Below are 25,428 nucleotides of genomic sequence, written 5' to 3' on the forward strand. Positions count from 1 at the left end.
GAATCAGGTAGCATCACTAAGAGAATTACACATTCTTTTTTTCAATTTAAATGTTTGATTAAGTTTTCTTGTTTTTCAATCAACCAACAAAACACATTCCACATTCACAGATGTGGCAGACGTAAATAATATGATGAAATTAAATATAAAACAAAACAAACTTGCAGCAGCACGATCACCGTTCTTATTAGGTATTTCCAGCTTTAGCGTAGACGACGAGCAAATCATTCGTTTTTACAGCACCTTACACACCATGTACCTGCTCATCTCCCTAATCACCCCATTCACTCTGTCCAATTTGAAATATAGTTGCGTAGTGGAGACCAGAGTCTATCAAACCTGGGCTGTCTCTTGCGGAGATCATAAGTAAGCTTTTCAAGAGGAAGAAAGTCAATCTGGTCAATCCACATTTTAAATGTAGGAGAAGTATTAGAAGCCCACAATAAAAGAATACATTTCTTAGCAAAGTATGTGATAGTCATAAACACATTTTATCTGTCAGGATCAAGAACAAAGTCCTGCTGGGCATTAAGGCGACAGATACAGGGGGTCATACCAAACTGTACATTACTATTTTCTGTGCAGCAGTATGTATAGATTGCCATAATCTGGTAATCTCTCTATAACTCCAAAATACATGCATATAGGTTCCCCTTTCAGAGGTACATCTTTTACAATCAGGAGAATTGTCTGTGTTCATTCTGTGGAGTCTCACTGAGGTGTAAAAAAAATTGTACAAAAATGTGCAATTAGATTCTTTCATTTTTATATTAGTAGAGGAGCAGCATACCCTGTCGTAAACATCCGCCCATAACTCATCACTGATAGTCAGACAAAGGTCCCTTACCCAGATTATTTTCAAAGGAGTAAAGGTGGAGTCCCCTTTCTCAGAAAGGAGTCTATAGATATGAGATTTTGCCTTTGATGGATTGTGGTGTAGCAAGAAGGGTCTCAACTTCATTCAACTGAGCTCTAAACCTCCTCTTGGAAGTAAATGATGAGGAAATGACGTGTCTAATTTGAAGATATACATTAAACTAATGGATCTTGGCACATTGAATTCACTGCAGAGCTCTTGAAAGGATTTCAGTGTAGTGGTTTGCTGATGAAACAGGTCTGAAAAGTTCCTGATCCCTAGAGGATGCCAAAGATTAAAGTTGGCATCACTCAGGGCTTTTGGCAAGTCTGGGTTGCATACTATAGGCGAGTGAGAACATATTTGGGAGGAAATGCCAAGGTATTTCTTACAGTCCCTCCATGCTAGTAGGGTGCTGTAAATCACAAAGGTTTTGGCTATGTTGCCCACTTCACTAAAGTTATTAATGAATATAATTGAGCTTAGGGGCAATGAACCACAGGATTGGGCTTCTATCTGAATCCACATTGACTCTTGTCTGTTTGTGATCCATGTTAGCATGTTGCGGATTTGGGCAGACCAGTAGTACAATTGAAGGGAGGGAAGGGCAAGACTGCCCTTAGATTCAGGTTTCGATAGAGTGGAGAACTTGATCCTAGGTTTTTTATTGCCCCATATAAATTTGGTGATGCTTTGGTTAGTTGTTTTGAAGAAGGAAACTGGGAAATAGCATGGGAGCATCTGAAATAAATAGTTAAGTCTAAGGAGGATGTTCATACGGATAACATTGATTCTTCTGACTAAGATCCAAGTTTGGAGATCGTTCTTGATTCGATCCAGGAGTGGGAGAATTTTCTATGAAAAGGCAATTTTTCAGATCTGGTGTTACAAAGATCAAGGTATTGAAACCTTTGTGTCTTCCATTGGAACGGACAGTGTCTTCATAGAGCTGTTCATAGAGCTGTTCATAGGGCAAACAGTGGATTTGTTATAATGTATCTTATATTGCCATCCTAAGCAATTGTGTCTAAAACGGGAGGGATTTCTCAGGGTTGGATATGTAGAGCAAGACATCATCCGAGTAGAACAAAATCTTGTGCTGCAGGCCGCCTGCAGAAATCCCCATAATACTTGGATTGCTCCTTATCAACTCTGCCAAAGGCTCCGCCCCAACAAGTACATTTACATTTACATTTAAGTCATTTAGCAGACGCTCTTATCCAGAGCGACTTACAAATTGGTGCATTCACCTTATGATATCCAGTGGAACAACCACTTTACAATAGTGCATCTAACTCTTTTAAGGGGGGGGGGGGGGGGGGTTAGAAGGATTACTTTATCCTATCCTAGGTATTCCTTAAAGAGGTGGGGTTTCAGGTGTCTCCGGAAGGTGGTGATTGACTCCGCTGACCTGGCGTCGTAAGGGAGTTTGTTCCACCATTGGGGTGCCAGAGCAGCGAACAGTTTTGACTGGGCTGAGCGGGAACTGTACTTCCTCAGAGGTAGGGAGGCGAGCAGGCCAGAGGTGGATGAACGCAGTGCCCTTGTTTGGGTGTAGGGCCTGATCAGAGCCTGAAGGTACGGAGGTGCCGTTCCCCTCACAGCTCCGTAGGCAAACACCATGGTCTTGTAGCGGATGCGAGCTTCAACTGGAAGCCAGTGGAGAGAGCGGAGGAGCGGGGTGACGTGAGAGAACTTGGGAAAGTTGAACACCAGACGGGCTGCGGCGTTCTGGATGAGTTGTAGGGGTTTAATGGCACAGGCAGGGAGCCCAGCCAACAGCGAGTTGCAGTAATCCAGACGGGAGATGACAAGTGCCTGGATTAGGACCTGCGCCGCTTCCTGCGTGAGGCAGGGTCGTACTCTGCGAATGTTGTAGAGCATGAACCTACAGGAACGGGTCACCGCCTTGATGTTAGTTGAGAACGACAAGGTGTTGTCCAGGATCACGCCAAGGTTCTTAGCACTCTGGGAGGAGGACACAATGGAGTTGTCAACCGTGATGGCGAGATCATGGAACGGGCAGTCCTTCCCCGGGAGGAAGAGCAGCTCCGTCTTGCCGAGGTTCAGCTTGAGGTGGTGATCCGTCATCCACACTGATATGTCTGCCAGACATGCAGAGATGCGATTCACCACCTGGTTATCAGAGGGGTGAAAGGAGAAGATTAATTGTGTGTCGTCTGCATAGCAATGATAGGAGAGACCATGTGAGGATATGACAGAGCCAAGTAGAGCAGGGGGGACAGCGAGTATCCTTGTCTTGTGCCACGTCCCAAAGGGAATCTGCCATAGTCTTTTGGCGAGCAATTTGGTAATTATTTTGTAGTGGAAATCTAACAAGCTTATGGGCTGGAAGGATGAGCAGGATAGTGTCATTGTCTTTTTTTTAGCAACACTGTAATGCGGGCTGTGTACAAAGAGTCTGGGACAGCTCCGTTTTTGCAAAAATCATCCAGCATTGGCATGAAAATAGGGCTAAGCTGGGGCCAAAAAGCTTTGTAGAACTCTCTGGGAAATCTGTCTGGGCCTGGGGACTTGTTAGGTGGCATGGAGATAATTTCTTCCAGGACCCGCTCAGGAGTGAAGGGGGAGTTGAGATCTTCTTGGTCTCTGATTGTTTTGGTAGCGAGATTCCCTCCAGGAAGGAATGGAGTTCTGCATTCGTATGTTTTCTCTCAGAAGTATATGGTTTGCGGTAAAAATCATGAAAAGTTAAATTTATCTCATTTGGACATGACTACTCTTTTTTTTTTTATTGGTAAGCAAGCAATCTACTCTGCCTATTGCTATACTCATGGTATTTCCGTTTAGTAAAGATTTCTTCTTTTTTTATCTCCCGAGTATAATCCAAGTTCAGTTTGGCTTTGGCTGCTTTAAGTTGACTCCAGGAGGCGCTGTCTGGGGATTGTTTATGTACTTTTTCACGGCATTCCAGCTCCCTCAAGATCTAACCTGCGTGCTTCCATTTCTTTTTTCTTAGAGGAAGCATATGCCATTAGATGACCTCAGTGTGGCTTTGGCAGCATCCCACATTGTGGCCGGAGAAACAGGAGAGTCTTTGTTGTCTTGTGTGTAGTTGTCTATCCATGTAGTAACTAATGTATGGAATGTTTCGTTTGATAACATGGAGGTGTTGAATTTCCAGCTCTTTGACCTCGGGTTGTTTTTGCAGAGGTCAAAGCGGAGGTGGACAAAGGCGTGATCTGAAAGTGCTATGGGTCCGATTGTACACGTGGCAGAATTTATGAAAATCTTTGGGATAAAAATGTAATCTATATGAGAGTAGGTGTTATGGACATTAGAGTAGTATGTATAGTCCATAGATGAGCTATTAGTCTCTCTCCAGATATCTATCAGTCCCATCTCTTTAGTAAGAGAGTTCAACATCTTTGCAGATCTAGGATTTGTGGAGGGGACTTCAGATGATTTGTCTAGGGTTGGGTTGAGGGTACAATTAAAATCTCCAGCCACCACTCCAAAGGAAACACAATGCTCATTGAACAGGGTTATCATTTTCAACATGAAGGAGTATCTGTGTTAGAGGCATATATATGTAAGATAGTAATTGGTTCCCCATTCAGTGACCCAGTTATCAGAATGCATCTCCCCTCTGGATCAGATGTGTTATTGTCAATTATGAATGGAACATGCTTATGGATAATTATGGCTGTGCCTCTACTGTTTGATTTGAAAGATGAGAAATACACCTGTCCCACCCAAGCTCTGCGGAGTTGAGCAGGTTCGGCATCACAGAGGTGTGTTTGTTGTAATAGCGCAATGTCTGCTATTTTCCTTTTTGAGAGCACATAGTATCTTTTTCCGTTTTATTGCATGACCTAGACCATGGCAGTTCCATGTCAGTAGATTTAAGGTACTAGTCAACGTCATCGAACAATAATCGAACTCTAGTGCAAGTCATCTCTGGGTATAGGTGGATAATAGTTACAGCTGCATTCACATAAAATTCAAATAAATGGTGTGCATAAAATAACAAATCTCTGAACACCACAGCTGAGATCCCAAACAACTCGACATATTCCGTTGGATCTATTAACCCCACACTCAGTCTCAACTCTGTTTTCCCAAAAAACGGGAACAGTTCGCAACACACAGCGTTTCCCACTGCAATGGTGTTGATTTTCGCCGCCTGTAGGACTCGTTCCTTGTCGGTGAACATCAGGAAACGTATGGTGATTGGGCGTGGTGGTTGTCTGGCTGCTGGTGGGGGCCTCAGTGCTCGGTGAGCTCTCTCGAGTTCTATGGGCCTGTCGGTGGACAGGTGTAGCCACCCGGGAAGTTTGTCTTGCAGGTAGCGGATCAGTGGTATGTTACCCTCTTCTTTTTCAGACAGATTTAATAGAACACAATTATTCATTCGCCCCCTATTTTCCAGGTCCTCTGTTTCCTCTTCCAGATGCTATTTGTAGAAGATGCTATTGTTTCCATGGCATCTGCCAGTGAGTTTTCCACGGATAGGATTTGCCCCTCTGCCTCATCCAGGCGCTTGCGTTGATGGTAATCTTGTTGTTGATGTCAGGCAAAGCATTTTCCAGGGTTGTCACCGTGCCCCCATCGCACTGAGCTGAGAGTTAATGTCATCTAATTTGATGTTGAGTTCTGTACGTTGGGATCTCAACTCAGAAAGGATGTCTTGGACAGAGTGCAAGGTTGGCAGTTGTTGGTGCTCGGGAGGGACGGGTCCTCTTGCTCCTGGCTAATAGCGCTAGCTTTTTCTGAAGCTAGCTGTTTCTTGGAGGCTTTTTCCGCGGCTATTACTCGAGTCCGGGTAAAATGTCACCTGTAATGTCACCTTTTGTAGCCGCCATTACTTTTTGACTAAATGGAGCTAATGGAGTTTAACTTGAAGTGGAGGTAAGATTAAGAATTGGAAACTACTTGTGCGGAGCTCTTAGTTCATGTGGCCATCTCGTTCAAAGGTCACGTGATCCCCATCCGACAATTACACTTTCAAAGACACTTGGCTGTCACCAAGTCATCATGTCAGCCTTATCTCAGCTCACTGGTCACCATAGCAGCACCCACTCGTAGCACCCGCTCCAGCAGGTATATCTCTCTGGTCACCCCCAAAGCCAATTCCTCCTTTGGTCGTCTTTCTTCCAGTTCTCTGCTGCCAATGACTGGAAGGAACTGCAAAAATCTCTGAAGCTGGAAACACTTATCTCCCTCACTAACTTTAAGCACCAGCTGTCAGAACAGCTCACAGATTACTGCACCTGTACATAGCCAATCTATAATTTAGCCCAAACAACTACCTCTTCCCCTACTGTATTTATTTATTTTGCTCCTTTGCACCCCATTATTTCTATTTCTACTTTGCACATTCTTCCACTGCAAATCTACCATTCCAGTGTTTTACTTGCTATATTGTATTTACCTCGCCACCATGGCCTTTTTTGCCTTTACCTCCCTTATCTCACCTCATTTTCTCACATTGTATATAGACTTATTTTTCTACTGTATTATTGACTGTATGTTTGGTTTATTCCATTTGTAACTCTGTGTTGTTGTATGTGTCGAATTGCTATGCTTTATCTTGGCCAGGTCGCAGTTGCAAATGAGAACTTGTTCTCAACTAGCCCACCAGGTTAAATAAAGGTGAAATAAAAAAATAAAAAATTGTTAACGTAGGCTATCCACTATTCAAGTAGGATTATGAATCCAAATGTAAAAAATCAAATACATCCTGTGGCTATCTCTATTCTGTTTATTTTTATAAAAAGAAAACTCCCTAGTCCTTGGTGATGACAAGCATACTCATAACATGATGCAGTCACCACCATGTTTGAAAATATGAAGAGTGGTACTCAGTGATGTTTTGTGTTGTGTTGGATATCCCCCAAAATTAATGCTTAGAATTCAGGAGAAAACATGTATTTCTTTGCCACATTTTTTGTAGTTTTACTTTAGTGCCTTACTACAAGTTGAAGTAGTAAATGACCTGCTGCTGTCCTCTGACTGTGGTCATGTCTTTATTCTTGTTCTCTTAGATTTAACTGCTGGTGCCTTTGGCACTATTGATCTTGCTATCCTCATTAAGATGTTAGATGACATGGTTGGTCTACGAGAACAGATTCTTAAATAGGCTAACAAATTATACCTTTCCGAGCGGTATCAATTTGTTCAGCTGGGGGATAATTAATCGGAAAGTTCCAAGATTGGATTTGGCGTTCAAGGTTTTGTGCTTGTACCCCTTTTATTTTCACTGCACATGCTAGCCCTAGGTAATGTCATCTGTAAGCACAACATGCATATTCAATGCTATGCTGATGACACTCAGTTGTATTTATCAGTTAACTAACTTCTTTGGGACAGGGGGCAGTATTTTCACGTCCGGATGAAAAGCATAGAAAACACTCTAAAACTGTTTGAATGATGTCTGTGAGTATAACATAACTCATATGGCAGGCAAACACCCAATATCAAGTGTAAATGGGGGCAGATTGCACTTCCTAAGGCTTCCACTAGATGTCAACAGTCTTTAGAAAGTTGTTTCAGGCTTCTATTGTGAAAGGGAGAGAATAAGACCACTCAGAGTTAGTGGCTCAGCTGAAAGCCATGAGTTGTTAATCGCGCATGGCCGTGAGCGCGAGCTCCGTTCCCTTTCCTTTCTAATGAACGGAATTGTCCGGTTGGAATATTATTGAAGATTTATGATAAAAACATCCTAAAGATTGATTATATACATCGTTTGACATGTTTCTACGTACTTTAATGGAACTTTTTTGACCTTTCGTCTGGATTTAGTGCCCATGCTTTGTGCATTTGGATTAGTGAACTAAACGCACAAACAAAAAGGAGGTATTTGGACATAAAGATGGACTTTATCGAACAAACCGAACATTTATTGTGGAACTGGGATTCCTGGGAGTGCATTCCGATGAAGATCATCAAAGGTAAGTGAATATTGATAATGCTATTTCTGACTTTTATTGACTCCACAACTTGGCGGGTATCTGTTTGGCTTGTTTTGGTGGCTGAGCGCTGTACTCATATTATCGCATGGTGTGCTTTCGCCGTAAAGCTTATATGAAATCTGACACAGCAGTTGCATTAAGGAGAAGTTTATCTTTAATCCTATGTATAACACTTGTATCTTTCATCAAAGTTTATGATGAGTATTTCTGTAAATTGATGTGGCTCTCTGCAAATTCACCGGATGTTTTGGAGGCAAAACATTACTGAACATAACGCACCAATGTAAACTGAGATTTTTGGATATAAATATGAACTTTATAGAACAAAACATACATGTATTGTGTAACATGAAGTCCTATGAGTGCCATCTGATGAAGATCATCAAAGGTTAGTGATTAATTTTATCTCTATTTCTGCTTTTTGTGACTCCTCTCTTTGGCTGGAAAATGGCTGTATGTTTTTTGTGACTAGGCGCAGACCTAACATAATTGCATGGTATGCTTTCGCCGTAAAGCCTTTTTGAAATCAGACACTGTGGTTGGATTAATAAGAAGTTTATCTTTAAAATGGTGTATAATACTTGTATGTTTGAGGAATTTTAATTATGAGATTTCTGTTGTTTGAATTTGGCGCCCTGCAATTTCACTGGCTGTTGTCAAATCGATCCCGTTAATGGGATTTGATCCCTAAGAAGTTTTAAACCAGACGATACGTCACATTCAGCCCGCCTTGAGAAATGCATCACAGATGTTAAACACTGGATGAAAAACAAAGTTCTTGCATTTAAACTCTGATAAGACAGAAATTATGCTAATTGGCCACAAGAAACTCTCAAATAAAGTAACAGACCTCAATGTTAACATTGATGGTTGCCCCATCACACCAAACATGGTTGTTAAAAACCTTTGTGTTACCTTTGACCCCAGCCTAACTTTTGACAACCACATAAAAAGCATATCCAGAACAGCATACTTTCATCTCAGGAACATTTACAGAATTAGACACTTCATCTCTCAACCAGATGACAAAAAATTGGTCCATGCATTTGTTTCATCTAATAACTTAGACTATTGTAATGCCCTCCTTTCCTGCTGCTCAGACTCTACTATTAAAAGCGTACAACTTGTACAGAACACTGCAGCTCGCATTTTAACCAACACAAGTAGGCACAAAGTTTTATCTGCAATACACTGGCTGCCTGTAAAGTATCGGTCTGATTTTAAAATCTTACTCTTAACTTTTAAAGCACTGCATGCCTTGCCCCCTGTTATCTGACAGACATGCTTGTTCCACACAACCCATTGATGTCACTTCGCTCCCAAGGAGCATGTCTGTTTGTACCTAGATGCAGAACCAAGGCAGGGGGGCGGCGAGTTCCCTATTAAAGCCCCTCAGTTATGGAACAGCTTGCCCTGTCAGGTAAGACAAGCAGACACTATTTTAGTCGGGCCTTTAATAAGTGATTTTATTTATCCTCTTTACAGCTTCCTGTTCGCTTTCCCTTTTGTCATGTATTGCTTTAATGTAGTGTTTGGTCATTTTAAATGCACTAAATAAAGTTTGATTTGATACCCATAGAGGCCAGATTGGTTGCGCCACAACAGGCATCCTCAATAGAGCCTGACCATCACTCACTTCCGTGTGCCACTCTCCCTAAATGACTCTAGAAAGGGAACAATCCATCTCACTGCTCTTTTGAAAAGGCGTCCGCATGCTTCTCATCCGAAACAGTTCAGAACAGTTTGTTATGTTTTTGTTTGTTTTGGTCTTCGTAAATGTTTTTTTCCCCCGGCTGTTCGTACACACACATTTTTTCTCTCGAGGCAAGCCGAAGTCTACGCCAATTTGTCGGTGATTGGTCAACAGTAGGGATTCTTCAATGAAGTGTTTGTTGTCAATCAACAAGACAAATTGTTTTCATGCACATTTTGTCACTTGGGAAATACTGCACCAAACATCTTAGTTAGATGTAAAATTGCGCGACTAAGATCTCCGACAAAAATGTCAAAATTAATTACAGGTATCTTGAGTTCTTAGAATAATTCAGACTTTTCTGAGGAAGTGTATACTGACTACGGGGTCTCAACATTGCCGATTTTTGTGTTGAGTGGTGGTCTGTGTGGTATTCTCTGCATTAGGGTTAACAGAGGAAATGCACGTATTTTGTTTGTTTGTTTGTTTTTCCTGTGTTTTTGTTCTGGTTCTTTCAATTGGCTTGCGGAATGGATTTTTAATTGCACCGCATCCCTTTTGTGTGCACGTGACGGACATTTGAGCTAAGAGGTCTGAAAACAATGTATGCTGTTCAATAGTATCTGGGTGTGATCGAGCGTATGGATGTAAATGCATATGCCCAGAGTATGTGTGTGGGCTTTATGTAGAGGAAGTGTGTGTGTGTGTCTGTGAATGTGTAGTGTGTATGTGTGTGTTCTTAACGATCCCCAAGCGTCGCCTGTCTGTGTCTCCCACACCTCCTCAGTGGGGCTCAGCTCATTAGCGGCGACGCCTGGGTGGATTAACCACACAAAAAGGGTCATGGACTGCCGACACAACACACACAACATCTGCTCACTTCTAACCACTCATGTTTAGTGCTCCTCAAAGCCATCCAACGTCGTCTTAGAAAAGACAAACATGGAGTTGTGCTCAATTCAAAGCAGGAGTGTCTAAGTGGAGAAAGAGCAGTGTGCAGCAGCCTATCCCTCTCACATCCATCAGCTACAGAAGGAGCTGTCAGTCTGTTGCATTCATTTATTTAATTAAGTCTCTATTTCCTCAACATGGGAATTTAATACGGAATTCCCTTCTGTCTGTCTACGACTGATGATTGTTTATCTGAGACACACAAAATGGGTCAAGACAAATTATGTTTGGAAATCAAACAGAAAAAAACGTCCCGTTCTGAGGGTGGAAAACACTGTGCCTTTTCCTCCTCAGTTACAGCAGTCAGTCCAACTACAGCTTTAACTCATTTGATTAAAAAACTATTTGGAGCGCCCCCCCAAAATCTCAACTTTGATAATGACCGGAAAAATTGCAATTCGCCAGCTATTACATCCAATCAGGGAGGGAGGGAGGGATGGAGGGAGGGAGGAGAGTAGAACCAGATGGGAGAGAGAAGAGAGAGAGAAAGACATCGAACAGAGCTTGAGCTCAGTGTGAGCCTAATATGAAAAGAGCATCAGCACGATCTGAACACAGCATAAGAACAGCCCCAGCAGACATGAAACCAGTCAGATACTGTACTGTACGAGCTAAAGGAGGGTGAATCACAAGCTAAGGATGAGATTTAAACACACAGGGTCTGAATTTGCTTGTGTCCATCCCCTGACTGACCTGTCTTGGTCTTGACTTTCTTGGACGGCTGTTTCTTTTTTATGAACTTGGCGGCAGACTCCTGTTGCAGGGGCGGCACCTCCAGGTCCGCAACAGCCTCCGCGATTGGCTCACAGCCCCCTGAGTTACAGGAAGAAGAGCATGATCAACAGCCAATCACAGAGACTGAATCCTATCATGAGATATACAATGAGTGGACATTATGCTCTTTCCATGACAGACTGACCAGGTGAATCCAGGTGAAAGCTTTGATCCAATATTTATGTCACTTGTAAATCCACTTCAATCAGTTTAGATGAAGGGGATTATTAAGCCTTGAGACATCAAATCAAATATATTTATAAAGACCTTTTAACATCAGCAGATGTCAAAAGTGCTTATACAGGAACCCAGCCTAAAAACCCAAACAGCAAGCAATGCAGATGTAGACGCACGGTGGCTAGGAAAAACTCCCAAGAAACGCAAGAATCTAGGAATGAACCTAGAGAGGAACTAGGCTCTGAGCGGTGGCCAGGGACAGGGACAGGTTTGTCACTCCAGTGCCTTGCCGTTCCCCTGGGCCAGACTACACTCAATCATAGGACCTACTGAAGAGATTAGTCTTCAATAAAGACTTAAAAGTTGAGACCGAGTGTAACGACTTCCGCCGAAGTCGGCCCTTCTCCTTGTTCGGGTGGTGTTCGGCGGTCGACGTCACCGGCTTTCTAGTCACCATCGATTCATTTTTCAGTTTCGTTTTGTTTTGTCTGTATTACACACACCTGGTTTCAATTCCCCTATCATGTTCCCTATTTAACCCTCTGGCATACATTTCTGTTCTGTCCGTGATTGTTTGTTTCGTTAGTGGTTGTTGTTGGTGCATGTGTGTTTGTTATATTCCCTATGTGGAATTTTTGCTTGTATTTTGAGTAAACTCCGTTGGTTTGCTCAACACCTGTGTCCTGCGCTTGACTCCGCTACATCTCTGCACACAAACCCTGACACCGAGTATGTATCTCTCACATGGATAGGCAGACCATTCCATAAAAATTGAGCTCTATAGGAGAAAGCCCTGCCTCCAACTGTTTGCTTAGAAATTCTAGGGACAATAAGGAGGCCTGTGTCTTGTGACTGTAGCGTACGTGTAGGTATGTATGGCAGAACCAAATCAGAGAGATAGGTAGGAGCAGGTCCATGTAATGCTTTGTAGGTTAGCAGTAAAACCTTGAAATTAGCCCTAGCCTTAACAGGAAGCCAGTGTAGAGAGGATAGCACTGGAGTAATATGATCAAATGTTTTGGTTCTAGTCAAGATTCTATCAGATGTAATTAGCACTAACTGAAGTTGATTTAGTGCATAGCTGGGTGGCCGGAGAGTAGAGCATTGCAGTAGTCTAATCTAGAAGTGACAAAAGCATGGAATCGTTTTTTTTTTAAGCAAATATTTTGGGGGACAAAACATTTCAGATTCTTTCAATGTTACGAAGATGGAAAAAAGCTGCCCTTGAAATATTACTGATAGGTTCATCAAAAGAGAGATCAGGGTCCAGAGTAACGCTGAGGTCCTTCACAGTTTTATTTGAGATGACTGTACAACAACCAAGATTAATTGTCAGATCAAACAGCAGATCTCTTTGTTTCTTGGGAACTAGAACTAGCATCTATGTATTGAATTTAAAGTAAAAAATGAGCCGCCATCCACTTCCTTATGTCTAAAACACAGGCTTCTGGGGTAGGCAATTTTGGGGCTTGACCAAGTTTCATTGAAATGTAATTGCCGTCCACATAGCAGTAAAAGTTGAAAATTGTTTTTCCAAATTACATCACCAAGAGGTAAAATATATAGTGAAAACAATAGGGGTCCTAAAACGGAACCTTGAGGAACACCGAAACGTACCATTGATTTGTCAGAGGACAAACCATCCACAGACAAAAACTGATATCTTTCCATACACAGATATACAGATTATTTATTTATTTTATTGAACCTTTATTTAACTAGGCAAGTCAGTTAAGAACAAATTCTTATTTACAATGACGGCCTAGGAACAGTGGGTTAACTGCATTGTTTAGGGGCAGAACGACAGATTTTTACCTTGTCAGCTCGGGGATTCGATCTAGCAACCTTTCGGTTACCGGCCCAACGCTCTAACCACTAGGCTCCCTGCTGCCCCAAGATCTAAACCAGGCAAGAACTTGTTCGTGTAGACCAAATTTGGGTTTCCAATCTCTCCAAAAGAATGTGGTGATTGATGGTGTCAAAAGGTGTCAAAAGCAACACTAAGGTCTAGGAGCACGAGGACAGATGCAGAGCCTTGGTCTGACTCCATTAAAAGGTCATTTACCACCTTCACGAGCACAGTCTCAGTACTATGATGGGGTCTAAAACCAGACTGGAATGTTTCGTATACATTATTTGTCTTCAGGAAGGCAGTGAGTTCCTGTGCAAAAGATTTTCAAATATTTCTGAGAGGAATGGGAGATTCGATATAGGCTGACAGTTAAAAAACATTTCTTGGACAAGGTTTGGCTTTTTCAGGAGAGGCTTTATTACTGCCACTTTTAGTGAGTTTGGTACACATCCGGAAGAGAGGGAACCATTTATTTTGTTCAACATAGGAGGGCCAAGCACAGGAAATAGCTCTTACAGTAGTTTAGTTGGAATAGGGTCCAGTAGGCAGCTGGAAGGTTTAGAGGCCATGCCTATTTTCTTGAATGTGTTGAGAGATACGGGATTAAAAAACTTGAGTGTATCCAATGATTCAAGGTCCTGGCAGGTCTGTGCAGACTCAGGACAACTGTGTTTTGGAAAAATATACAAATTGAAAGAGGAGTCCGATAATTGCTTTATAATGATTTTGACCTTGTGTATGTGTGGATTGTGTATGTGCCATTGAGTGGGTGAATGGGCAAGACAAAATATTTAAGTGCCATTGAACGGGGTATGTGTGTGTCAAGAACTGCAATGCTGCTGAGTTTTTCACGCTCAACAGTTTCCTGTGTGTATCAAGAATGGTCCACCACCCAAAGGTCATCCAGCTAACTTGACACAACTGTGGGAAGCATTGGAGTCCAAATGGGCCAGCATCCCTGCGGAACGCTTTCGACACCTTGTAGTCCATACCCTGATGAATTGAAGCTGTTCTGAGGGCAAAAGGGGGTGCAACTCAATATTAGGAAGGTGTTCCTAATGTTTTGTATACTAATGTACATACACAACTCAAACCTATGTGTAAAATCTTTCTCTGGAGTACCAAGTTAGGATTTGGCCGTAACATGTATCAAATATGTAATAAAACTGTTTCTCTTTAGCTGCCCTTTTTCAAGTGACAAAGTCTCAGTAATTATCAGATGTGGTTATGTAAGAACTTAATCTTCTACCAGGGCCTTCAAATGTCAATATTATCATATGTGTGTGTGTGTGTGTGTGTGTGTGTGTGTGTGTGTGTGTGTGTGTGTGTGTGTGTGTGTGTGTGTGTGTGTGTGTGTGTGTGTGTGTGTGTGTGTGTGTGTGTGTGTGTGTGTGTGTGTGTGTGTGTGCAGGTGTTTATGGAATGTGTTTGTATGTATGTGGACATGTAGGTGTTGCCTATGTGTTGTGTGCGCTGGGGGTGTCAGAGTGAGACCCCCTCCAAGAGTATCTATTGCCTCTTCAATACCAAGGATGAACAGGAATTAGGGACCTCCTAGGGTCTATGAATCAGACCCCTTGTCTCTCCCTCTCGCCTCGCCTCTCCTCCCCGCTCTACCTCCTCCACCTCTCCGTCTAACCCCCAATCCCTAGGGCTTGTTTCATTTTTCATGCCACTTTCATTTTACATCCTCAAAACACACCGTCTGAGCTGGCGGTGGTGTGTGTGAACGTGTGTGTGTTAAGTCTGGGTATGTGGTTAAGTGTGCAAGCGTTCATATGTGTGTGTGTGTTTTTAAAATGCCCTCTACCTCTTGGCAGATTACCCTAATCCCTGTCTAATGTTTATCCTATGCTATAAAGCCAATCTTGTTCTGTTTAGTGAGGCCAATTGGCTGGGATGGCCCATGGGGTTACTCCGAGCTGAAAGGCAACAGGCAGCCTCAGTTTTTTCTCCCTCTTCCTGGCCATGGGCTTGTTTGAAATTGGATACGCCAGACTTTAATTGGGCAGGTGTTTTTCTAAGCTTGTCTTTTTGCGCTGTCTTGCAATTTCGGACAGTGGCGGTGTGTGTGTGTGTGAACAAGGGTAGTGTGTGTGTGCAGAGAGAGAGAGGGGTCGTGTGTGGGGACAAGGGTAGTTTGTGTCTTAACCTCTGCCCAGCCATACATCAACACATGTTAAGGAAAGGGCCCCCACCTCTGGACCACCTTTAGCCTGAAACGGAGCTCTTTAGCTGGGGAGACAAGCCAGGCAGCCCTCTCTCAGACTGTAGTATGGAGCTGCACACTGTCACATATACTGGGATATGAAAGATGTTTTGGTCTGGGAGACCGGGTTAGTTCTGGTTAGTTAGTTATGGTCCAAACTGCTGTACTGTCTGGATGTGGTCGAGTTTGGTCTCATCCAGTAACACGTGTGATTGTAGTTAGAAGAGCAAATAGATCGGTTAGAACTGCTGGACCGGTTGGTCGCGGTTTAGTTTGGTCTCTGTTCTAAAACGGTTGGTCGCGGTTTAGTTTGTTCTCTGTTCTAAAACGGTTGGTTGCGGTTTAGTTGGGTCTCTGTTCTGAAACGTTTGGTCGCGGTTTAGTTTGGTCTCTGTTCTGAAACGTTTGGTCGTGGTTTAGTTTGGTCTCTGTTCTAAAACGTTTGGTCGCGGTTTAGTTTGGTCTCTGTTCTGAAACGTTTGGTCGCGGTTTAGTTTGGTCTCTGTTCTAAAACGGTTGGTCGCGGTTTAGTTTGGTCTCTGTTCTAAAACGGTTGGTCGCGGTTTAGTTGGGTCTCTGTTCTGAAACGGTTGGTCGCGGTTTAGTTTGGTCTCTGTTCTGAAACGTTTGGTCGCGGTTTAGTTTGGTCTCTGTTCTGAAACGTTTGGTCACGGTTTAGTTTGGTCTCTGTTCTAAAACATTTGGTCGCGGTTTAGTTTGTTCTCTGTTCTAAAACATTTGGTAGCGGTTCGGTTTGGTCTCTGTTCTAAAACATTTGGTAGTGGTTTAGTTTGGTCTCTGTTCTGAAACGTTTGGTCGCGGTTTAGTTTGGTCTCTGTTCTGAAACGTTTGGTCGCGGTTTAGTTTGGTCTCTGTTCTGAAACGTTTGGTCGCGGTTTAGTTTGGTCTCTGTTCTGAAACGTTTGGTCGTGGTTTAGTTTGGTCTCTGTTCTGAAACGTTTGGTCGTGGTTTAGTTTGGTCTCTGTTCTGAAACGTTTGGTCGTGGTTTAGTTTGGTCTCTGTTCTGAAACGTTTGGTCGTGGTTAAGTTTGGTCTTTGTTCTGAAACGTTTGGTCGCGGTTTAGTTTGGTCTCTGTTCTAAAACGTTTGGTCGCGGTTTAGTTTGGTCTCTGTTCTGAAACGTTTGGTCGTGGTTAAGTTTGGTCTTTGTTCTGAAACGTTTGGTCGTGGTTTAGTTTGGTCTCTGTTCTGAAACGTTTGGTCGTGGTTTAGTTTGGTCTCTGTTCTGAAACGTTTGGTCGTGGTTTAGTTTGGTCTCTGTTCTGAAACGTTTGGTAGTGGTTTAGTTTGGTCTCTGTTCTGAAACGTTTGGTCGCGGTTTAGTTTGGTCTCTGTTCTAAAACATTTGGTAGTGGTTTAGTTTGGTCTCTGTTCTGAAACGTTTGGTCGCGGTTTAGTTTGGTCTCTGTTCTGAAACGTTTGGTCGCGGTTTAGTTTGGTCTCTGTTCTGAAACGTTTGGTCGCGGTTTAGTTTGGTCTCTGTTCTAAAACATTTGGTCGCGGTTTAGTTTGGTCTCTGTTCTAAAACATTTGGTAGTGGTTTAGTTTGGTCTCTGTTCTGAAACGTTTGGTCGCGGTTTAGTTTGGTCTCTGTTCTGAAACGTTTGGTCGCGGTTTAGTTTGGTCTCTGTTCTAAAACATTTGGTCGCGGTTTAGTTTGTTCTCTGTTCTAAAACGTTTGGTCGCGGTTTAGTTTGGTCTCTGTTCTGAAACGTTTGGTCGTGGTTTAGTTTGGTCTCTGTTCTGAAACGTTTGGTCGTGGTTTAGTTTGGTCTCTGTTCTGAAACGTTTGGTCGTGGTTAAGTTTGGTCTTTGTTCTGAAACGTTTGGTCGCGGTTTAGTTTGGTCTCTGTTCTAAAACGTTTGGTCGCGGTTTAGTTTGGTCTCTGTTCTGAAACGTTTGGTCGTGGTTTGGTCTACAGTATATTCAATTCACTGCTGGACCGTTGTTGCTGTTCAATTTCAGTAGACTGTTTTATTTTATGGTTTTATCTTCGGAACCATTTGTTTGTTGTCAAAAGAACTAGAGCATGCACCAAAACACCGTTGGATGTGGTTTGAATGTGTTAGACAGTTGTGAAGTGTAGTGGTTCAGAAGATCATTTGGTTGTGGTTTGGTCTCAAACCTTGCAAATTGTTTGCTTGTGATACGATCTCTAGTAGTCCCTCTTTCTCCCCAGCCCAGAAGGAAGTGCACTTCCTGGTTTTGAAGTCCAAAATCAAACAGCTGTAAATCAAACAGACACCTGATCTACTTTTACAGCCTAACCCTGTCCCAACCACAAAGTCAACACCAAGGCTTTTTTCTCCACTCTTTATGATGTCAACATTGTAAAAGTAAGGAGAGGAGGGAGATCGTTGGAAAAGACGATTAAACATTTTATGGTTGTACTGTTGAGCAATGAGAGAAATATGGCCACACACTGACACATTGCTAAATTTGATAATGCGCACACACACACACACACACACACACACACACACACACACACACACACACACACACACACACACACACACACACACACACACACACACACGCGCGTGTGTACACACGCACACACAGAAAGAGAGAGTGAGGCAGACGGAGACATACAGAGACAGCGCTCTCTAAATGGGGTTTAGTCTAGGAATTTGTAACCGCTATAAGTAGTTGAGTATTAAGTAGAGCTTTAGCTAGCAGAGAAGATCCCATTCATTCAGTGATAGTAGCTCTGCTCTCCACTTCAACATCTCTCCCCTCTCTTTAAGTCCTACTGGAATAGATCTCCTAACCACAAGGCATAACTGAAATCCTCCCAAAACAGCTGAGAAAGGAGGCTTCAAACACAAGACAAGATACATCTGTTTCCGCCATCAGAAATGGCTCCCAAAGACAGATTCGGATATAGGAACAAAGGTATTCTCAGTGGACTTGGAACTTGGAAGGGGGGAGTGTATTTTAGGACTGAAAAGCTTCCATTTCTAGAGTGTTAATTAGAGACGTTGATAGGAGAGGAGATTCTGGGAGAGAACACACACTTAAATACATGTACAGAATACAGTCAGACACAACAACACCCCCCATCCCCCATCATGCATGCATGCACGCACACACTCTAGTCTGTAAACTCTCCTTCCAGACTCATATTAAACATCTCCAATCCAAAATCGGCTTTCTATTTCGCAACAAAGCCTCCTTCACTCACGCCGCCAAACTTACCCTAGTAAAACTGACTATCCTACCGATCCTCGACGATATCATCTACAAAATAGCTTCCAATACTCTACTCAGCAAACTAGATGCAGTTTATCATAGTGCCATCCGTTTTGTTACTAAAACACCTTATACCGCCCACCACTGCGACCTGTATGCTCTAGTCGGCTGGCCCTCGCTACATATTCGTTGCCAAACCCACTGACTCCAGGTCATCTATAAATCCATGCTAGGTAAAGCTCCGCCTTATCTCAGCTCACTGGTCACGATAACAACACCCACCCGTAGCACACGTTCCAGCAGGTATATCTCACTGATCATCCCAAAAGCCAACAACTCATTTGGCCACCTTTCCTTCCAGTTCTCTGCTGCCTGTGACTGGAACGAATTGCAAAAATCGCTGAAGTTGGAGACTTTTATTTCCCTCACCAACTTTAAACATCTGCTATCTGAGCAGCTAACCGATCGCTGCAGCTGTACATAGTCCATCTGTAAACAGCCCACCCAATTTACCTACCTCATCCCCTTACTGTTTTTATTTATTTACTTTTCTGCTCTTTTGCACACCAGTATCTCTACTTGCACATGATCATCTGATGATTTATCACTCCAGTGTTAATCTGCTAAATTGTATTTATTCGCTCCTATGGCCTATTTATTGCCTACCTCCTCATGCCTTTTGCACACAATGTATATAGACTCATTTTTCTCCCTACTGTGTTATTGACTTGTTTATTGTTTACTCCATGTGTAACTCTGTGTTGTTGTCTGTTCACACTGCTATGCTTTATCTTGGCCAGGTCGCAGTTGTAAATGAGAACTTGTTCTCAACTAGCCTACCTGGTTAAATAAAGGTGAAATAAAAAAAATTAAAAACACACCTCAGAGCCTGCTTGCATAGCATCCCATCAACAACCCTGCACCCCAGTAGTACATCACAATCCCATTCCCCTGACATTCACTTTATCACAACATATGGTTTTTCTCCACTGCAAATATATTCAGTGGGGGAACGTTCAAGATCGCCTAACTGTTGCCAAAAACGCCTGGTTCCAGCCGAGTAGCTAATGTATTCAACACATAGCAGGGAGAGGGGAGTTTGACTAGTTCGGAGAGAGAGAGACGACAGCAGAACCCGAAATAGAGCTGAGACAGAGCTGCATTTCCTGACAATATGTAAAAAATATTAAACAATTAGAGTGTCATTTCACCAAATTTGCAACCCTTATTCAAGGCTCCAAAGACCTCTCTGATGAGAGTAGGCTACCTGTCCTGTTGGGGGAGGACGCAGAGAGCTGTGGATTGGCAGCAAACTACATTGCTGCCTGCCATAAGAAGAGGGATGGTGTCTGACAGACCAACCAACCTGCACATGTCCTCTATGCCTCTGTTATTGTTCAACATATGGTTATTTTGACCCTTGATTATGTTTGTTACTGTTGTCCCGTTGACACTATTGATTCATATTATAAATCTCCAAAGTAAGCTTTGGCAATATGTGCATTGTTATGTCATGCCAAAAAAAGCACATTGAATTGAGAGAGAGAGAAAAAAAAGAGAGAGAGAGAACGAAAGACAGGGTGAGAAAAACAGAAGAGAGCGAGATAAAGAGAGAAAGAGCAAAAGAGGAGAGAGGAAGATAGAAAGAGAAAGAGAGCGAGAGAGAAAGCGAGAGAGATAGGGAGAGAGAGAGAAAGAAAGAACGAGAGAAAGAAAGAGAAAGAAGGAAAGAGGAAGATAGAAAGAGAAAGAGAGAAAGAGAGAAAGATAAGGAGAGAGAGAAAGAAAGAGCGAGCGAGAGAGGAGAGAGAAAGATATAGGGAGAGAGTGAGAAAGAGTGAGAGAGAGCGAGAAAGCGAGAAAGATGAGAGAGAAAGAAAGAGTGAGAGAGAGAGAGACAGAAAGAGCGAGCCAAAGAGAAGAAGAGAAAGATATAGGGAGAGAGAAAGAAAGAGAGAGAGAGAGAGAGAGACAGAAAGAGCGAGCCAAAGAGAAGAAGAGAAAGATATAGGGAGAGAGAAAGAAAGAGAGAGAGAGAGAGACAGAAAGAGCGAGCCAAAGAGAAGAAGAGAAAGATATAGGGAGAGAGAAAGAGAGAGAGAGAGAGACAGAAAGAGCGAGCCAGAGAGAAGAAGAGAAAGATATAGGGAGAGAGAAAGAAAGAGAGAGAGAGAGAGAGAGACAGAAAGAGCGAGCCAGAGAGAAGAAGAGACAGATATAGGGAGAGAGAAAGAAAGAGAGAGAGCGATAGAGCACGTATAAGTCTCTGACTAATGTGAAAACATGATGGTGGGTTGGATGTGTTCCCTATATGAGACCTGTTCCTCAGCCTGTGTTTTTCCTGCCCAGTGTGGAGTGGAGACTGGAAGTTCCATATAAAACGTGATAAATCAGGAAGTGGAACTGTGGTGTGTGTGTGTGTGTGTGTGTGTGGACGCAGAGGTATCAATCTTCTGTGGTGGGAGAGAGAAGATATGTATAAACACATGCGTGCGCACACACACACACACACACACACACGCACACACACACACACACACACACACACACACACACACACACACACAACACACTGAAATAGATGTACAGTGAAAACACACAAACAAGAAGGCCACAACATCTAGTTCATTCTATGATGAACCTCAAGTAGAGAGACCTAAAGCTTCGCTTACTGACACAGACATGGAGAGTAAACAAGAGAGAGAGAGAGAAAGAGAGCGAAACAGAGAGATAAATAGGAGAGAGCAACATTACACCCACAACACCAAACTGTAAAGCAGCCCAACATTTGACCTAATGACAGAGCAAAGCTAACAGTTGTAGGAGTAATGAAAGCCATGTGATAAACAGTACTGACTGAACTGATACCATCAGGTGCTGCTGACAGGGTGTGTGTGTGTGCACGTGTTCATGTGTGTGTATGTGAGAGCAAGGGCCAAGAGCAGCTGTTAAAACCAGAGTCTCAGCATGCCGACCAGGTGATGTCATCAGAGTGAGACACAGGGTCAGGTGAGGAGAGGGTGAGGGGTGAGAGGGAGAGAGGAGGAGAACGACAGGAGTATGTGTGTGTGTCATAAGAGATAAAATATTCTGTATATCCTTCAGTCACAAGTATAAGTACAAATAGGCTATATATCAGGGAGTACTGTACGTTTGTGTCTGTGTACTGTGTGTGTTTTTTCAACTGTCAGGTCCCACGCAGTACTGGTAGTGGGAAGATCACCCAAACTACAAATCCCATCCACTTTTATACAACGCCTGGAATAGGGTGTACTGCAAGGCCATGAAGTGGGGCTTGTTGTGTGTGTGTGTGTGTGTGTGTGTGCAGTCTCCGGGGGAGACGGTTGCCGCCGGTGTTGTTGGAAACGTAAACAACTTTTGCGTTTACAGCCGATTGAAAAAACAACATCTTTGGGGTTTGTAACAAATTACTGTTTACATAAAGAGTGACAGGGCTTTGGTCATACAGGAGTCGCCTGACTCTGTGTGTGTGTGTGTGTGTGTGTGTGTGTGTGTGTGTGTGTGTGTGTGTGTGTGTGTGTGTGTGTGTGTGTGTGTGTGTGTGTGTGTGTGTGTGTGTGTGTGTGTTTTGGCAGCAGAACAACGGTGAAAGGAGAGAGACCGGACGACATGAATCCTTTCAGCTCAATACTGGACACACACACACACACACACTAGAATCCTGCATCAGGTAGGATACACACCACAAAAATAAAATAAACATTGAAATAAATAAAATGAGCTGGCGGGTGGAATGAAAACATTGATCTCGCAGATCAGAACAATTATATTGCTGTCAGAAACTTTTTCAATCCAGATAATAGGGCCTACACTTTTTACAAACCCAGGAGCTTGTTGTGTTACATTGTGTTGCAAATTTCATTCTGTGAGCGGCGAGGCTTCCATCCATGAACGTATTGAGAGAGTGTAGAGCAGGGAACTGTCCATTGTTTGTGTGGTGCTGAAACATTCAAATTTTGTCTAAGCGCTGAGATTATATTCCCTCCCCCCACGTGTGAATAGGCAACGACAAGTTGCCAAGCTGACTTTCTCTGGCTAACCTAGCTCATGCGAAAATGTGTAACGTAGGCCTAACTGGAGAAATAAAAAGAAAGGTTATGATGGGGGAATAGGCTACACCATCGTGGAAACCGGTGCTGTGTGAGTGAAAACCCCGGATTGTAAGGACAACAACCCGGTAGATGGATACACAGCCGGCAAAAAGTGCAAGCAGGTATTTGTTTATGATAATTCAATTAAATATCAGTTCATTATTAGCCTGCATTAATTCAAGCTTTTGTTTATTTAGACCATACGCAGGTCTAGACCATACGCAGGCCTAGACCATACGCAGGTCTAGACCATACGCAGGCCTAGACCATACGCAGGCCTAGACCATACGCAGGTCTAGACCATACGCAGGTCTAGACCATACGCAGGCCTAGACCATACGCAGGCCTAGACCATACGCAGGTCTAGACCATACGCAGGTCTAGACCATACGCAGGTCTAGACCATACGCAGGTCTAGACCATACGCAGGTTTAGACCATACGCAGGTCTAGACCATACGCAGGTTTAGACCATACGCAGGTCTAGACCATACGCAGGTCTAGACCATACGCAGGTCTAGACCATACGCAGGTCTAGACCATACGCAGGTCTAGACCATACGCAGGTTTAGACCATACGCAGGCCATATAAAGAGTAAACCGGTGTGGCTGGTAAAAATGTAAATATGCCTATAATAGCCTATTAAATAAATGTAGCCTATTTTTGCAGCCTATTGTGCATTCGGAAAGTATTCCGACCCCTTCACAGTTTCACATTTTGGTACATTACAGCCTTATTCTAAAATTAATTATATAGTTTTTTCCCTCATCAATGTATACACAATACCCAATAATGACAAAACAAAAACAGGTTTTTAGAATTTTTTGCAAATGTCTTAAAAATAAAAAACTGAAATATTACATTTACAGAAGTATTCAGACCTTTTACTCAGTACTTTGTTGAAGCACCTTCGGCAGCGATTACAGCATTGAGTCTTCTTGGGAATGACGCTAAAAGCTTGGCACACCTGTATTTGGAGAGTTTCTCCCATTCTTCTCTGCAGATCCTCTTAAGCTCTGTCAGGTTGGGTGGGGAGTGTTGCTGCACAGCTATTTTCAGGTCTCTCCAGAGACGTTCGATCGGGTTCAAGTCTGGGCTCTGGCTGGGCCACTCAAGGACATTCAGAGACTTGTCCCGAAGCCACTCCTGCATTGTCTTGGCTGTGTGCTTAGCGTCGTTGTCCTGTTGGAAGGTGAACCTTCACCCCAGTCTGACGTCCTGAGCGCTCTGGACCAGGTTTTCATCAAGGATCTCTCTGTATTTTGCTCCGTTCATCTTTTCCTCATTCCTCATGATTAGTCTTCTAGTCCTTGCCGCTGAAAAACATCCCCACAGCATGATGCTGCCACCACCATGCTTCACCGTAGTGATGGTATTGGCCAGGTAATGAGCGGTGCCTGGTTTCCTCCAGAAGCTTGATATTCAGGCCAAATAGTTCAATCTTGGTTTCATCAGACCAGAAAACCTTGTTTCTCACGGTTAGAGAGTCTTTTAGGTGCCTTTTGGCAAACTCCAAGCGGGCTGTCATGCGCCTTTTACTGAGGAGTGGCTTCCGTCTGGCCACTCTACCATAAATACCTTATTGGTTGAATGCTGCAGAGATGGCTGTCCTTCTGGAAGGTTTTCCCATCTTAACAGAGGAACCCTGGAGCTCTGTCAGAGTGACCATCAGGTTCCTGGTCACCTCCCTGACCAAGGCTCTTCTCCCCCGATTGCTCAGTTTGGCCAGCTCTAGGAAGAGTCTTAGTGGTTCCAAACTTATTCCATTTAAGAATGGTAGAGGCCAGATCCCCCCCGAGTAGAGCAGCGGTCTAAGGCACTGCATCGCAGTGCTTGAGGCGTCACTACAGATCCACATTCGATTCCGGGCTGTGAAGAAGCCGGTCGAGACCGGGAGACCCATGAAGCGGCGCACAATTGGCCCAGTGTCGTCCAGGTTAGGGGAGGGTTTGGCCGGCCGCATGGCTCTCGACCTTCACCTCTCCCGAGTCCGTACGGGAGTTGTAGCGATGGGACAAGACTAACTACCAATTGGATATCACGAAATTGGGGAGAAAAAGGGGTAAAAAGTAAAAATAAATTTAAAAAAGACAAGATGAAAAAAGAAAAGTATGAAAATGTAGAGGCCACTGACATGTTTTGGTACCCTTCCTCAGATATGTGCCTCGACACAATCCTGTCTCTGAGCTCTACGGACAATTCCTTTGACTTCACGGCTTGGTTTTTGCTCTGACAAGCACTGTCAACTGTGGGACCTTACTGTATATAGACGGGTGTGTGCCTTTCCAAATGATGTTCAATCAATTGTATTGACCCCAGTTGACTCCAATCAAGTTGTAGAAACATCTCAAAGATGATCAATGGAAACAGGATGCACCTGAGCTCAATTTTGAGTCTCATAGCAAAGCATCTGAATACTTATGTAAATAAAATAAAAATCACTTTTTTATTTTTAATACATGTGCAAACATATCTAAAATCCCGGTTTTCGCTTTGTCATTATGAGGTATTGTGTGTAGATTGATGAGGGGAAAAAACAATTGAATTCTTTGTAGAAGAAGGCTGTAACGTTACAAAATGTGGAAAAAGTGAGAGGGGTCTGAATACTTTCCGAATGCACTATTCAATTGTTTATTTAAGTTTAATTTAAA

The 25,428-nt window shown here is 43.1% G+C and overlaps 1 pseudogene; it reads right to left on the reverse strand.

Annotated features, from left to right (window-relative positions):
* The window catches only part of LOC129858599 (protein PTHB1-like), a 172,283-nt pseudogene that overhangs the window by 62,922 nt on the left and 83,933 nt on the right, over positions 1–25,428 (reverse strand).

This window comes from Salvelinus fontinalis, chromosome 6, assembly GCF_029448725.1.
Source record: "Salvelinus fontinalis isolate EN_2023a chromosome 6, ASM2944872v1, whole genome shotgun sequence".
NCBI lineage: Eukaryota > Metazoa > Chordata > Actinopteri > Salmoniformes > Salmonidae > Salvelinus > Salvelinus fontinalis.